Source organism: Ochotona princeps, chromosome 27 (assembly GCF_030435755.1).
Source record: "Ochotona princeps isolate mOchPri1 chromosome 27, mOchPri1.hap1, whole genome shotgun sequence".
Classification (NCBI taxonomy): domain Eukaryota; kingdom Metazoa; phylum Chordata; class Mammalia; order Lagomorpha; family Ochotonidae; genus Ochotona; species Ochotona princeps.
This window is the reverse complement of record NC_080858.1, coordinates 27,439,391-27,454,748: the sequence shown is the minus strand read 5'-3', so window position 1 is coordinate 27,454,748 and position 15,358 is coordinate 27,439,391. Positions and strand designations below refer to the sequence as shown.

Genomic DNA, 15,358 nt, shown 5'->3' with positions numbered 1-15,358 from the left:
CTGGCCCCTGGACTGGTGACTGAGATGATCTGAGCCACAGGTAGGCGGGTGGAAACCAGGGGCAAGGGCCGGAGAGATTGGGGAGTGGGATTCTCAGGTAAGGCGCCAGGTTACATTTGATTGGTGGATAACCGGAAGGTGCGCATGAGCTGGATTGGGGAACCATGAACTGTGGGGAAGGGGGAGCAAGAAATGGCACAGGGTCCACGATGGCATGGTCTCAGTCTCCATGACTGATATTCGAATCACGTGTCACAGTGTGGGACCTGCTATGGAGCCGAGGTGGTCCGGCTCCTTTGCAGGGCTTACATAGACTTGAAATCCCAGCTAGAGCCAACGGGCCAGTAGGACCTGCCTCTCATGCCCACAGCTGTGTCTACCCTCCACAGCAGCCACAAGGAGCTGCCTCCTGTGCCCACAGCCCCATCCTGTCCTCCTCAGCATCTGTGAGCAGCTGTCCACAGTTAGCAGCACTGCTTGTGCATCCTGGGATTGTGGCCATCACTGGCTTTAGGGAAAGGCAGTGGAGGTGGCAGTCAGGAATCATGTCCTCCCAGGTCCCAGGCATCTGCCAGCCACCGGGAGGAGCCTCTCTATCAGCTGGCAGGGGAGTGACAAACAACAGCACAAACTCAGCTTCTGACATCAGCCTGCACCCTACATCACTGACTCACTGGCCCCCTGGGCTGGGAACCTGGTCGTGCTGCTACATGGTGGCCGCACCAACACCAGCTTAGAAAGGCCCTGGAAGCCAGTATCCTAGGGTCAGCACCAGAGCAGGTGACACCATGGCTTGCAGTGCCAACATCCCATCTGCTCCACTTCTAATCCAGATTCCTACAAACGTGCCTGGGAAAGCAGTGAACAACGGCCCAAGTCCTCGGGCCCCTGTACCAATGTGGGAGACCCAGAAGAAATTCCTGGGCCTCGGCTTTGGGCTGGCCCAGCTGGAAGACCTCTCTCTGCCTCTCTCTCTCTCTGTGTCTCTCTCTTTCTATGTTATTCTGCCTTTTAATGGCTGTGGTCGTAGCATGTAGTGGTCAGTGAAGCATACTCCCTGTGTTCGCAGCACTGTGCCAATCCACAGCTCTCCCATAGGGGAGACGTGGGCAAGTGCCCTGCACATGGGAAAGGCTGGGCTTCCCTGCACAGTGAACCAGGGCACAGCACTGCACCCCCGCAGAGCTCGTGAAAGCACACAGCCGTGGGCTTTGTTTACTTCCCCAGGGACCACGGACAGCAGGCCCACATGCTGTATTATCTTTAATGGGAAAAGATACAATAAAATCATCTTGCTAAGTCTCTTTATCTGATAAACCAGATGCCTTCCTGGGACAACAGCTCAAGGACTCCTCTGTGGGGTGAGGCCAAATGGCCAAACTAGGAGGGCCATTTGCGCCCAGCTTTCTCCAGAACTGAGCTGGAATGGGGCAGGGCCTGCTGCCACAGGGTAAGCAGGGCAGGAAGCAAGAAGCCCACCCCAGGAGGGCAGCTCCCCAGACACAGGAGGCAGCAGAACAGCTGGGAGGGAACTAGGCAGGGAGGAGCAGGGGACAGGAAAGTGCTGAGCCTTGGGAGACAAGTACAGAACCTGAATGACATAAGCATGGCGGAGGCTGGGGAAGACATGGGCTTAGGTGATATGACACCACAGTTGGCGCCGAAGGTGGCTCCTGAGGACAGAGACAGCACTTGGAGAGTTTGGTGTGTGCAGAGGGACAGGGTGATGCTGGTTACAGACCCACTACTGGGCTGACACGAGAGGAGGACTCCTGGACAGATGCAGGCAAAGCAAGCCAGCCGAGGAGGGCACCTCAGAACAGAGCAGGTGGCCCCTCCCATGGAGCCTGGGAAGAGCAGGGGAGAGCAGGAAGGCTCTAGACAGACCTGGGATCTCCTGCTGAGAACAGAGGGACAGCAGGGGGCCCACCCTGTATCCTGGAACAAAATGACCAACAAGGCTTCCTCCACTTCCAGAAGCACAGACCAAGGCAGAACCTCCTGCCTCACTCACCAGTGGCAACCACAGGGGCATGCGGGAGACACAGTGACAGGCCAGCCAGTGCTGAACTGCTGCCTGTGCCTCTGGGAGCGGCATCCAGCACAGCTCCACCTCAGCTGTGTCACTCACAAAACCATGGCGGGAGAACCTGCCCTCATCCCTCCTGTGAACACCCAAGAATCAAAGAAACAAGGACCCAGCAAGCCCAGAAAGACAGCCTACCAGACAAGCCAGCAATGTGGGGATCGGAGAAGCCCATTAACCCCAAGGAAGCTGCGTGCCTTTGGAATCAAGCGCCCGGGGCTGCAGGTCAGCAGTGGGCAAGGAGGTAAGCATTCACAGGACGCTCAAGTCAGAAAATCACGAACCCTCCACCCTGTTCAGAGTTGCCTGGAGGCCCACATTAGAAGTTCCCTCATGTCACACACACACGACGGTGCACACTCCCTGGGTACACACTGACAAGGCACATGCTGTCATGTGCACGCTGATGATGGTCCACACTCCTCGGGCACACTGACAATGTGTGTACACCTCTGGATTGCCTTTAACCAGTGCAGTTCCACAAGGCAGGGCCATCCACAGCAGGGGACCCAGCAGGGGACCCCAAGGGGAGTGGGAAGGGCAGCATGGCATGCTGGGCTCCTATTCGCGGCACATGTCCCAAAGCTCCAGATAAATCCAGATTTGAAGGAGAACATGAAAACACAAATGTACCAACCAGCAGGAAAGACAAAGTCTGGAGAAGGGGTAACACTCCAGAAATGGAGACGGCCTCTAAGTGGTACCAAGAAACCCAGAGCTGGGAATGCAAACATGATGGATTCAGCTATTGTACTAAAACTCCCAAATTTCTCTAAGTCTCAAATCACCACAGGCATGATTCAAAGAAACTCAACCAACCACATGTCACAGAACAAGGGCTAACTCCTCTGTGACATGGACACCTCACAACTAAACAGCAAAAGGCTCAAGGAGCAAAGAACTGTGACAGGGGCCAGAAGAAGAGAAGCTGCTGCTGAAGAGGCTCCCATGGGCTCCCTGCCAGAAGGTGAGAAGTCAGATGACAGCCAGAGATCAGAAGTCCGGCAGACAGACCAGCAGAGAGGAAAGCATGTAGGAACATGCCTCTGGCAAGCAGGCGTGTTCTTGAACTGCTGGTGGGAGTGTAAATTAGCGGAACCTCTCAACTGCTAAGAGTTCCAGCACACACACGGTTGGAGCCTGCTGCTGACCCTGGCTTGTAAGGACTAAGACGGGAAGAGCGGTGCACTTGGCAGCGAGGAAGAGGCAGGGGTGCCCAGGCTGTGCCTAGGTGCAGGCCAGTATGCTGCTGTCAGCATGGAAAATGCACACAGTATTTCACACTGCATGGAAGCAGAACCTAAACATTTATTTGGGTGAAAAAGATTTGAAATCCATAGTTTTTCATACTGTACATTTTTCCTCCCCCTTCTGTAGGTTACGGTTCTTAGGTTTTAGTTTTTCGGCACCACAGTAAACCTGTCTTCTCAATTTGCTTTCCACGAACCCTCTGAAGTGCCTTCTTGCACATGCGTATGCCCGTGCTTAGGGACCCAATGCCAGGGAACCTGTGGGCACTCTCGCCTTTCCCAGGGACACAGGGAACTCTCTCCACCACCCATAAACAGGTGCTCAGAGAAAAGTACAAGTCCTAGAATATAAACACGTCAGAATGTTTGAGATGGCACCTCCCCGTTAGTTGAGCACACTTTGCATGGAGCTGTTTGCTCAATGATGGAGTCAAAGTGGGTCTGAGCCGGTCACTGGGCATGACCCAGTGCGGACCGCTAGCCAGAGCCTACCAAAACTGCTCTCCTCTTATGAGGAATTCATCTCATATCCAACAAGTGAAATTTCATGAGTGATAGTAAAATCTGGACTGTAAAAACACATACAATTTACTTCTACTAAAATACATGCCTGCTATAATTCACTCTATTAGCATCTGTCCACGCACATAGCTTTAAATCCTTGCAATAAGTCATTCTTCTTGTTGTTGAAACTTACAACTGACAGCATGCTCAGGTCCTGGCTTCCTGTCACATCCAGGGTCAGGGGCAGATGTGTGCTGCCCACATTCAGAGCGAGTACCTAGTTCAAGTCCCGGCTTCACTTCCCATCCAGCTCCCTGCTGACATACACACGGGGAGGCAGGAGGTGACAGCCCTGCCACCCCTACGTGAGGCCCGGATGCAGTGCATGGTTCCTGATGCCAGCCTTGCCCAGCCCTGGTTCAGGCATCTGTGGAAGTGAACCAACAGGTAAAGTATTTGTGTGGATGTGTGAACATGTGGACTCCAGGGTCCACAGGACTTTTGGGACCCCACTCCCACAAGGACGGAGTCAGGCAGTCTCCTGGCTGCCTGGGTCCCTTGGCTCCCTGCTGACTACCACCAGTAGGGTCAAAGGGTCAAAGTCATCTTCCTCTTGGACCCACAGTTGCTGCCAAAGCTCATGCCCCTGTGACCACACACAACAAAGCCCTTCACCCACAGCACACCCGCATTGTACATTCCTGCCAGCTCTCAGGTGGACCGCACCAGCTCTCACACCCTTCCCAAGTTCCAACTCTGTATTAGCAGCCCCTTGAGAGCACTATTTCCACACAGTCCCTGCCCCAACTTTGTCCCAGCATCACCAGCTCTGCCCTTGCTATCCCCATAGCTGCACCTGCTGTCCAGGTCAGTCTGCCTCTCCACGTCCAAGTGAGGGACATCTCTGAGATCCGCATCAGTCTGAATCCCTCCCTGACACGGCTGTGCACCGAACGTCCACTCTGCCCAGGCACTTCCCACCCCGCTAGCCCACACATGCCCAGCCTGGAACGTGCCTGCACACGAGTACAGACACGCCGTGACTCCCAGAACTAGCCTGGCTTTTTACCTTGTTAATATTCATTTAACTTACTGAAAGGAAGATTCACAGACAGAGTGACAGAGAGATCTTCCACTTGCTGGTTCACTCCCACAGACGGCCGTAACGGTCAGGGCTGAGCCAGCCAAAAGCCAAAGCCAGGAGTTTCTTCCAGGTCTCCTATGCAGGTGGCAGGGGCCCAGTCACTTGAACCATCCTTCCTGCTTTCCCAGGCCATTAGCAGGGAGCTAAATAGGAAGCAGAGCCCCAGGACTCAAGATGCAATACGGGAAGCAAGTGTTGAAAGCCAGTGGCTTAACCCACTATGACAAAACACCGGCCCCAAGACTCAGCATTCTAAGAATAGAAAGAACATTTTCAAATGTTAAAGGACAAAAGGTGATCTTATATATAAAATATAAAGATCACTGGGGCTGGTTCTAAGGCTCTGCAGCCATCCCATAGGAGTGACGGTTCGGTCCCAGCTGTTCCACTTCTGATCCAGCTCCCTGTTGATGACCCAGGAATGCAGCAGAAGATGGCTCAAGTTCTTCAGCTCCTACAATCATGTGGGAGACCAGAAGAAGCTCCTGGCTCCCAGCTTCAGCCTGGGAAAGCAACTGAGGACGGCCCAAGGCCTTGGGACCCTGCACCCCTGTGGGAGACCCAGAAGAAGCTCCTGGTTTCCGATCAGCTCAGCTCCAATCATTGTGGATATTTGTGGAGTGGATCAGTGGACAGAAGATCTTTCCCTTTGTAGCTCCTTCTCAAATTTGTCTTTCCAATACAATAAATAAGTAAGTAGTTAAAAGAAGAAGAGCCACTGCCATGCAGAGCAGCACTACGACACCGTGGGACTGGCTGCCGCCCGCTGGTGCTCTCTGTCAAGGTGTGAAATTCAAGCAGCACACGGAAGGGGTCCGTCACCCGCGTGAGCATCACGGGGATGCATGTGCCAAGTCTCCCGTGGAACTCCAGCCCAGAGCAGAGTGCTGCCTGCCCTCCAACACCCTGCAGAGGCGCCTCCGGAGCAGACGCCGCCATCTTCCTGCCTCCTTCCACCTTCCGTGACTGTCAAGGCGGAACTAGATTCCCTAAGATTTCAATAAACTATTAATTATTAACAAACTAAAAGCTGTCTCTCGCTTGTTCTCTTCAAGAATCCTACTTAAACGTGAACCTTTTTTAGGAAGTCAGTAAAACTGTGGGATATGGTCCCACTGTTCCAGAGTTTCCCGAGGAATCTGTACATGTGCCACAATCACACGGAGAGCAGTGTTCTACCTGTGTCACAGCTACATGAACACAGAGTGACTCAGGAAGAGGAAACTGTTCCACGTGTCACAAAGTTAAGAAGAAACGAGTGAGTCGCGGTGCCTGGCCCTTGCTCGGCTCTGCCCAGGTGGCACTTTCCCAGACCTGGCAGCGTCAGGGGACCTCGGCAGGCTTGGGCCCTGCAAAACACTGACCCGGGAGACCACCCCACACAGGATCTGTTGTCAGCAAAACTGGTTAAACACTCACTCCATCTTTGGAACCAAACGATTGAAACAGATCCCGAGCTATGCATGTTGCCTCTGCGCTCGGGAGAGGCTGAGGCTGCAAACTGTCACTTCCCAGGCAGAAAAGGGCACCAGGCACGACACTGGATGCCACATGCAGGGGCTGTGTCTCCAACGGGCCACATGCTGGGAGGGTTGTGCAGAGACTCTTGGCCCACTCCTATGCTGAGCTCGGAGCCGGTGGAGCCGACGAAGGCACTGCCCTGCCGCCAAGCCCAGCCACCTTCTCCGGAGAAATTTTTAGCCTACACAGAAAATCCTGACGACTAAGAGAGCTGGAATGCAGCTGACCTTTTACCTGCAATGCCAGTGGCCACCCGGGGACACAGAAGACGGGAACTGACCGGCTGCCTGTCTGCAGCTTGGCAACACCCTGCGCTGACGTCAGGTGCCACAGGCTGAAAAGCAGGGCATAGGGCACATCAGGTGTGCCATCTGCCTTCGCAGAAGCCGTGACTCAGGCTACCAACAGCCATCGGAAGTCAGCGGATGGCTCGAGCAGGTACCCCAAACATGGGCTCTCCCGAGGGACCTGGGGTCCACAGGAAGCATGCAGAGCCCCCTGATCCCACGGCATGGCAGCTTACTGCACCTGAGCAGCATCCAGGCTCCAGGTAACCATGGGGTCACTCTGGCCAAGTTCAGAGATAGCCTTACACAACACCCACTTCCTCCACAGCTGGAAATAAGAGGTGACGTCACCTTCCCTGCCATTCACACACAACATGACTCAGAGTCAGGTCTGCACACACCACAGGTGATGAGCACTCTGAGACCTGCCAGCCGTAAACACACACGACTGCCAGGCCCCTAGCAACAGACGCCCAGCAGCCTGTCCCTGTGTGAGCACTGCTCCTCTCATGCCCGCGCCCTCCACTGCACCAGACAGAGCTGCCTCAGCAGGCCTCTGCCTGCATTCCCCTCCCAACATGTGCCCTGTGGCAGAGATGGAACTGGGAACTCGACCCTCAGGAGAAGCTTCTGGCACAGGATGCTCCAGAGTAAGCCGTGCTGTCACTCCTACCTCCCAGATGAAGACACACGAGCGCGGCGGACAGGCAGGACCTGTTAAGTAACGAAATGACATTAGGACAGCTTTGATTCTTAGAGGTGTTTATTTGTTTGAATTTTTTTTTCTTTAAAGATTTTTTTTATTATTATTTGAAAGCCAGGTTTACAGAGAGAAGGAAAGACAGAAACATTTTCCATTTGCTGGTTCACTCCCAAAGTAGCTGCAATGGCCAGAGTCAGTCCAAAGCCAGGAGCTTCCTCTGGGTTTCTTCCATGGGTGCAGGGTCCCAAGGCTTTGGCCCATCCTCAACTGCTTTTCCAGGCCACAAGCAGGGAGCTGGACAGGACACAAACCAATGCCCATATGGGTTCCTGGCAAGTATAAGGCAAGGCTTTGGCAACTGAACCACCATGCCGGGTCCTCTTTTGAGTTTTAAAAAGGTGCCAAACACACACACAGTTACTCCCAAACAGTTATAGAAAGTAAAAGTAAAAGATACAATTATTTTGGAGTCGGTGCAATAGCCTAGTGTCTAAATCCTCACCTTGCATGCTCTAGGATCCCATACGGGCATCAGTTCATGTCCCAGCTGCTTCACTTCCCATCCAGCTCCTTGCTTGTGGCCTGGGAAAGCAGTCAAGGACAGTCCGAAGTCTTGGCACCCTGCACTCACGTGGGAGACCCGGAAGAGTTCCTGGCCCGGCTTTGGATCGGTTTGACCCCGGCCATTGTGGGCAGTGAACCAGTTGACAGAATATCTTTCTCTGTCTCTCCTTCTGTTTGTTAAAACTGCCTTTCCAATAAAATTAAAATAAATATATTTTTAAGAAAAGATACACCTATTTTGCAGTAAAGTAATTTTTAAAGATTTATTTTTATCTGAAAGGAAAAATTACAGAGAGAATCTTCTGCCAGTACACAACCAAACGACTTCAATGCTGATCCCAAGTCAGGAGCCAGGAGCTTCTGAGCTTCCACGAGAGTGCAGGGGCCCAAGGAGCTGGGCCATCCTCTGCTGCTTTCTCACGTCATAAGCAGGGAGCTGGGTCAGAAGGGGAGCAGCTAGGACTTGGACCAGCACCCACATAGGATGCTAGTGCTATAGGAAGGCTCAGAGGGACAGTAGAAATGGAAGCGACAGCTAAACACTCACCATCACCTGGCTTTCCAACACAGGGCAGCCACGTGGAAACACTGAACATGTCACGAAAGCCATGGCCGTGGACTTTTCAAGGGTAGAAAGGCACAGAGCAGAGAGGTGGTAAAAGGCAACTCTAGGGAGTGGGCTCGGCCTTCCTGGGGCCACTGGGGAATCAGGTGCAGGAAGCTGACAGCTCAGCAACTGGAGTCCACAGCAGATGAAGTGTCAGGAGAGCTGATTCCACTGCTGGGAGCCTGGTGCCGTGAGACGCCTCAGCACAAGTGTTCCTGGGGACCATGAGCACGGGGTGGCCCAAGGGAGAGCCCAGAGAGACCCTGTTCTCCAGGGAGCTGGCGAAGATCACCCCAACAGCCAGTTCAAGTGCAGCAGAAGGAAGTGGTCAGAGCTCCCAGGAACCCAGAGTGTTCATGGAAAAACTCAGCAGGGGAGAGGATTTCTGCACCGGCTGTCTAGGTGGGTCCTCCAGGGCCCTAGGCCCTGGAAAGAGGAGCTGCTGGGGGGCCCCTGCAGCTCCAGCATGACCTGAGGAGCAGGGCTCGATGCTGCACAGCACTCAGAGCAACCTTGTGGGCCTGACTCCTCCCCAGCCAAGGTCACAGAGCAAGGGCCTGGCCACTCCCAGCCCGCCCAGCTCCAGGTCTGGCCACAAAGACGACAAGGCATTGACTCTGCCTCCTGTGTCCTCAACCGCCCACATCTGAGCCACTGTGGCTGGCTTGCCCTGAGATGATGTCTCACCTCCCCATAGTATGACCACCCCATCCTGTGTAGGCTCTGCACGATGGCCTCTGGCCTGGGTGGGTTCCTGGGCTTTCTCTGAATCCAGTGCCTGACCCCCACAACCACACACCCCTTTAGGGCACCCGACCTGGGTTCCTGACCAGGAGTCACATCCCCTCTGCCAGGTGCTCCTCAAACCTGGACACCTATCCTCCTCAGCCAGTTGCTTCTTGGCACCAAACACTCTGGGCACCCCAGTACCTTGCACTTTACATTGCAGGAAATGCCCATTATTCCAGGTTCAAGTTGCTGGCTGTCTCTGTAAGAGGTCATCATAATTTAACGTTTTGCTCTCGCCATCTCAGCAACTGTGTGCAGGGATAGTGTGGTTCCTGGGTTTGACAATGGCCATTACAACCATGTGGGGAGTGAACCAGCTAAAGGAAGATGTGTGTGTGTGTGTGTGTGTGTGTGTGTCCATTTCCATATCTTCCTATCACTGTGCCTTTCAAACAAATAACTCTTTAAAAATAAATAAATAAATAAATAAATGGGCCAGGCAACCATAGAAGAAACACGCCCACTTGAGACTCCTTACCTTATAAAGCACCTACCACGGTGACTGGCACAGGCTGTTAGGTCATTGAGCCAGATCTGTGAGTGGGTGTCCAAAGTCAGGGCTTCAATGCTTACATGAGAGGGTGACCACCCAATAAACAAAAGCACCCAGGGCAAGCTGACCTGCAGAATCTGAAACAAAGGAACCCAGAAGGGATCCTTAAAACGCATTTTTGTATATTTTCCAATAACTGTACCTCACTTAATTCGGTACATGAAAATGCAGTTAATATGTTCCAGACATAACCAGCACGAAGACCTAATCAAGTCAAGATCCTCACTGAGATCCCTTTCAGGTTCCAGGAAGGAAACCCCCAACCAAGGGTTCATGTCATCCTCAGTTCCCACGCATTTCAAAGCCCTGCTGCAAACCTGCATTGTGATTGTGAAAACAGGTGCTGAATACCTAGGCTAAATATTTACATTCTGCCCTTTCAGTTCAACAATTGACTTTGTTCTTTAGCATTCAGGTCAAAATATTTAAATGTTTAGAAACATCAATAGCGAGAGGATATGGCTCTGTCCCAGGGAATCTACACTGACAGGTTACAGCAAAGCCTCATGAGAAACAATTGTGCAATCTAGATTGCCAAGGCTCACAGGCCCTGCCAGTGAGGAACAGGCGGGGCCTCGCCCAGGGAGCACAAAAGCACCTCCACTTCCTTGTGGCCCCAGGGGATCCGGGCTGGGCATCCGTGGCAGGCCTCTCCTTGGAGTCGCCCTGGCAGGCTTGGGTGTGCACAGGCTCCGGAGGTCCTATCTCCGTCACACAAGGGATAGCGTCTGCCCAAGGCAGATAGCTACACTCACCATCACCAGCTTGGGAAATTTGGCCCAGGGCCTCTGAGCTCCACGTGTCTTGTCCCATTCAGTGCTCCCTCCTCCTCCTCATGGCTCCTGGCAGCCCAAGAAGCATCTGCAGGTCAGGTTGGCCTGACCTGCCAATGGTAGAGATAGAGGAAGGAGCGAGGCTGGGAGAACCATCCATGTGTGGTTTCTGATGGCCAACAAGCAGCATAAGCAGCCAGCAGCTCCGCAGCCTGCACCTGGGTCAGAACAGCCAAGAAATATGGCAGGCATCTCACAGCAGAGACCGCTTTCCTTGTTGGTGCAGCTGGGAACTCGCTCTGCCCAAGCTGTGCCCGCGAGAGGAGATGGCAGCCTGGAGCAGGACATGGCCTGCAGCAGTGACCTAGTCACATCCTGGCACCAGCAGGAGCTCCCTGTGGTTGCCCTCCAGGTGCAGATTCCACCTGCTGGAGCTGGAGGACAAAAATGACCCTTGACGGTGGAGTGCCCGCAGTGAAGCTGGCTTCCAGGACAGCCGTGGAAAGCTTGAAGGGGATGAGGGCCTCTGGGCCACAGAGCTGCAGGAGGGGCCTGTGCCCAGAGCTCTCTGCTGACAGCAGCCGGGAAGGCAGGTGCCTGAGACAGGGTGGGGGAAGCAGGCCTGAGTGTGCCAAGACCCTTCACACACGAGGCAGGCCACACACCCCTCAGGGTCCTCCCAATGTGAGAAGCCCCTGGGAGGAAGTTCAGCTGGGAGGCCAGACCCTCATCACTACCCACAGGGCCCAGCAGCACCGTGCTGCAGGTCAGCCTCCGCGTGCGAGCAGGAGGCGACTTCAGAAAGATGAGGGCCTCACTCAGGGGGCAGACCCCTGTGGCACTCCCTGCCTGAGCCCTGCATATCAGAAATGGTGTCATTCAGCCCTCAGGGTCCCAACTCGCCATTTATGGGGCCCCTGGTGCTGACTTGGGGCCTCTCCCCAACCTGTCCCTTTCTGATGTCTCCAACAAGGAGGTGGTCCTGGCATGCAGTCCTTGACCCCATGCTGGGAGGACCCAGCTCCAATGCCCGTGGTCACCAGAGCCCAGGGCCTCCTGACCCGGAGTCACATGTGCTGAAGCAGCTTCTGTACGGCCATCCTGAGGTTGCCACCCCCACCACCATCCGAGTCAGGCTTTCTCAGCAAAACGCCACAGAATTCCTGAGTCCCTGAGTCAGCCACCAGCCCCAACTTGCACACATTCCTGAGAGGTGCGGTTTGCAGCCCCTACCCAGCACTTCTCAGTGAAGGGCAAGGTCTCAGGGGAACTGGGCATGACTGAACCCACAAACTAAAGCAGGCAAGTTGGGAGCATTCCCAGACTGGCTGCTTCTGTCCTCACCAGAGGACTCGCTGCGAGACTTCATGAAAACACCTGGAGGCCAGACCTCTAGAACCATGCTGGAGGCAGCAGGGGACAGAGGCCCTGTATGGGCAGGCTGTGGGGGCATGCTGATGAGTTGCATAGAGGGTCAGAGAAACCAGGATACAACTCACACCTGTGCAGACAGCACAGTGAGGGGTCTGTGTGTGCCCAGGTGTGCAGACAGCACAGTGAGGGGTCTGTGTGTGCCCAGGTGTGCAGACAGCACAGTGAGGGGTCTGTGTGTGCCCAAGTGTGCAGACAGCACAGTGAGGGGTCTGTGTGTGCCCAGGTGTATGTTACATCTGAGACAGAAAAGAAGGTGTCATGCAGCCCTGCCAGCAACACTGCTGCGGCTTAGATCACTCCCCATATTCATCTTGCTTTGAAACTAAAAGTCCAGATAAACCGAGCTAGAAGACGTCTTTACAATTACCCTGTCACACACTATCAAAGCATTTTCAAACGCAGTACTCATCCCAGAGCTTAAGAATTGGCTAATCCTCCCTCTGGAAGTGTCGGCATCCCCTGAGCCTGCTGGTTCGTATCCTGGCTGCTCCCCCTCCAATCCAGCTCCCTGCTTGTGGCCTGGAAAGCAGTAGAGGATGGTCCAAAGCCTTTGGGACCCTGCACCCGTGTGGGAGACCTGGAAGAAGCTCCTGGCTCCTGGCTTAAGATGAGTTCAGCTCCAGCCGTTGCAGTCATATGGGGAGTGAACCAGCAGGTGGAGGATCTTTCTCTGTGTAAGTTGGCCTTTCTAAAGAGGAACCTGTTTGTAAGAGCCAAACATACAGTGTATCTCTAAGTGTTGTCTGCATAGATTCATCTCTGGATAGTTCATGAAGGTTAGGGTAAGCTCATCTGACAGCACACGTGTGTAAATACACACCTTGTGACGCTCTAACAGCACATATTGGAGGAATGTGCGCTCAGGCCACCTAACAGTTGAGTCCCAATCTGACCCTAGCAAAAAAAAAAAAAAAAAAAAAAAAAAACAGAAAACAGGAGACTCTTATATATTTTTTTAAGATATTTTTTTTTTTTTGGAAAGACAGATCAGACTTACAGAGAAGAGAGACAGAAAGATCTTCCATCCACTGGTTCACTCCCCAAATGGCCAAAGCGGCCACAGCTGAGTTGATCTGAAGCCAGGAGCTTCTTCTAGGTCTCTGTGCTTGTGCAGGATCCCAAGGTTTTGGATCATCCTCTGCTGATTTGCAGGCCATCAGCAGGGAGTCGGATGGGAAGTGGAACAATCAGATCTAGAACCAGCATCCTTATGGGATATGAGTGCTTGCAAGGTGAGGATTTAGCATCATGCCGGGCCCCAAGGGACTCTTTTTTTTTTTTTTTAAAGATTTATTTATTTTGTTACAAAGTCAGATATACAGAGAGGAGGAGAGACAGAGAGGAAGATCTGCCATCCGATGATTCACTCCCCAAGTGAGCTGCAAAGGGCCGGTGCGCGCCGATCCGAAGCCGGGAACCAGGAACCTCCTCCAGGTCTCCCACGTGGGTGCAGGGTCCCAATGCATTGGGCCGTCCTCGACTGCTTTCCCAGGCCACAGGCAGGGAGCTGGATGGGAAGTGGAGCTGCCGGGATTAGAACCGGCGCCCATAGGGGATCCCGGAGCTTTCAAGGCGAGGACTTTAGCCGCTAGGCCACGCCACCGGGCCCCCAGGGGACTCCTGAGTGAGTGAGACAAGTCACTTCCCATGTCTTTCCTCAGCACCTGGAGCCTTGCCCCGCTGTGCACCACACTGCTTCTCCTTCCTGCACACAGGCCGGCCACAGCTGCTCTGACCTACACACTGCCAGGTGGCTCAGCAGCCGACTGCTCTGTGGCATGCACTCAGCACGCTCTGCCCATGCTTCCATGCACACCAAGGAGAGGAGGGATTCTCCAGGATTCTCACCCTGGTGAGGTACCCATGCCCTCACCATCAAGACAACACTATCAGTTAACCTCCAAAAAAAAAAAAAAAAAAAAACCCCACAAAACTTAAAAATGGATTCAAGTTGCAGAGTCAGCGGTTTGAGCAGGTCAGTACCACTCAGGCTGGCCTTTGTCGTGAGAGCTCCGGGTCCTGGATCTGCCAACCTCACGTCCCTCTGTAGGAGGACGGCCACAGCATACCTCGCCTGCTGGGAGGAGCTCTACCAGGCCATGCAGGGCCACGCGTAACTGAGGAACAGCTGCCCGTGACACAGGAGGTACTGACGCGGGGCAGCACTCTCCCTGCCCATCCACACCTGACTTCATGCCATGGCTCACGCAATGGCTGCTGTTAGAGTAGGATGAGGGGAGGCCGCCTATGGTGGACAGTGCAGGAGAGCTGAGTGTGAAATAGGAGGAAAACGGAGACAGCCGCATGGGGCACGGTGCTGCGCTGACTGTGAGAAGCAACTCACAGCAGGACCTCTCCACACTGTAGGGTTGACCCCTGTGCCAGAGCTGGCAGAGTCTGACCTCGAACAGAAACTTTAAGACTCAGGCTAATGAGCCCAGTATGCTAGCCTACCGCCTAAAGTCTCCACCTTGCATGTGCCAGGATCCCACACAGGCACTGGTTCATTTCCTGGATGCTCTGCTTCCCATCCAGCTCTCTGCTTGTGCCCTGGGAAAGTAGTCAAGCACGGCCCAAAGCCTTGGGACCCTGCACCCATGTGAGAGACCCAGAAGAAGCTCCAGGCTCCTGGCTTTGGATCGGCTCAGCTCTGGCTGTTGCAGCCACTAGGGGAGTGAACCAGCAAATGGAACATCTTTCTCTCTGTCTCTCCTTCTCTCTGTAAATGTGACTTTCCAATAAAAATAAATAAATCTTTTAGAAAAACAGACTAATGTTGTGCCAGGGGCTTACCTCACGAATAGCTAACACGAAGCCAAGGGGCTCTGCACCACACGTGGCTAACGCGAGGCCAAGGGGCTCTGCACCACACGTGGCTAACGCGAGGCCAAGGGGCACATTCCAAAGGTAGTCTTCAGGAGAGTTATGCCTTAGTCTTTCCCACTGGCTCTTCGTCATCTCTGGCAGAAAGGAGAAGACACTGGGCCCCCAACCACCGCAGACGAAGGGCAGCTCAGTGGCCATGGGCACAACCTCCCCTGTGTGCATGGAGGGCTCTTGGGCTGCACCTGACCCTTTGTCTTCATTGTTCTACCAGTTCCTGCTTGGGTCCCATCACTTTAAGTGCCTAACATTTAATTAAG

The 15,358-nt window shown here is 53.8% G+C and overlaps 1 long non-coding RNA gene across 1 annotated transcript in view; it reads right to left on the bottom strand.

The window, feature by feature from the left end:
* LOC131478138 (uncharacterized) overlaps positions 1 to 15,358 on the bottom strand; it is a 55,655-nt gene that overhangs the window by 18,148 nt on the left and 22,149 nt on the right. The window contains exons 2-3 of the long non-coding RNA XR_009244324.1: positions 10,764 to 10,891; positions 9,934 to 10,085 (exon numbers count right to left, since the gene is read on the bottom strand). This is a non-coding gene — a long non-coding RNA (uncharacterized LOC131478138). The remainder of the gene's footprint in view (positions 1 to 9,933; positions 10,086 to 10,763; positions 10,892 to 15,358) is intronic.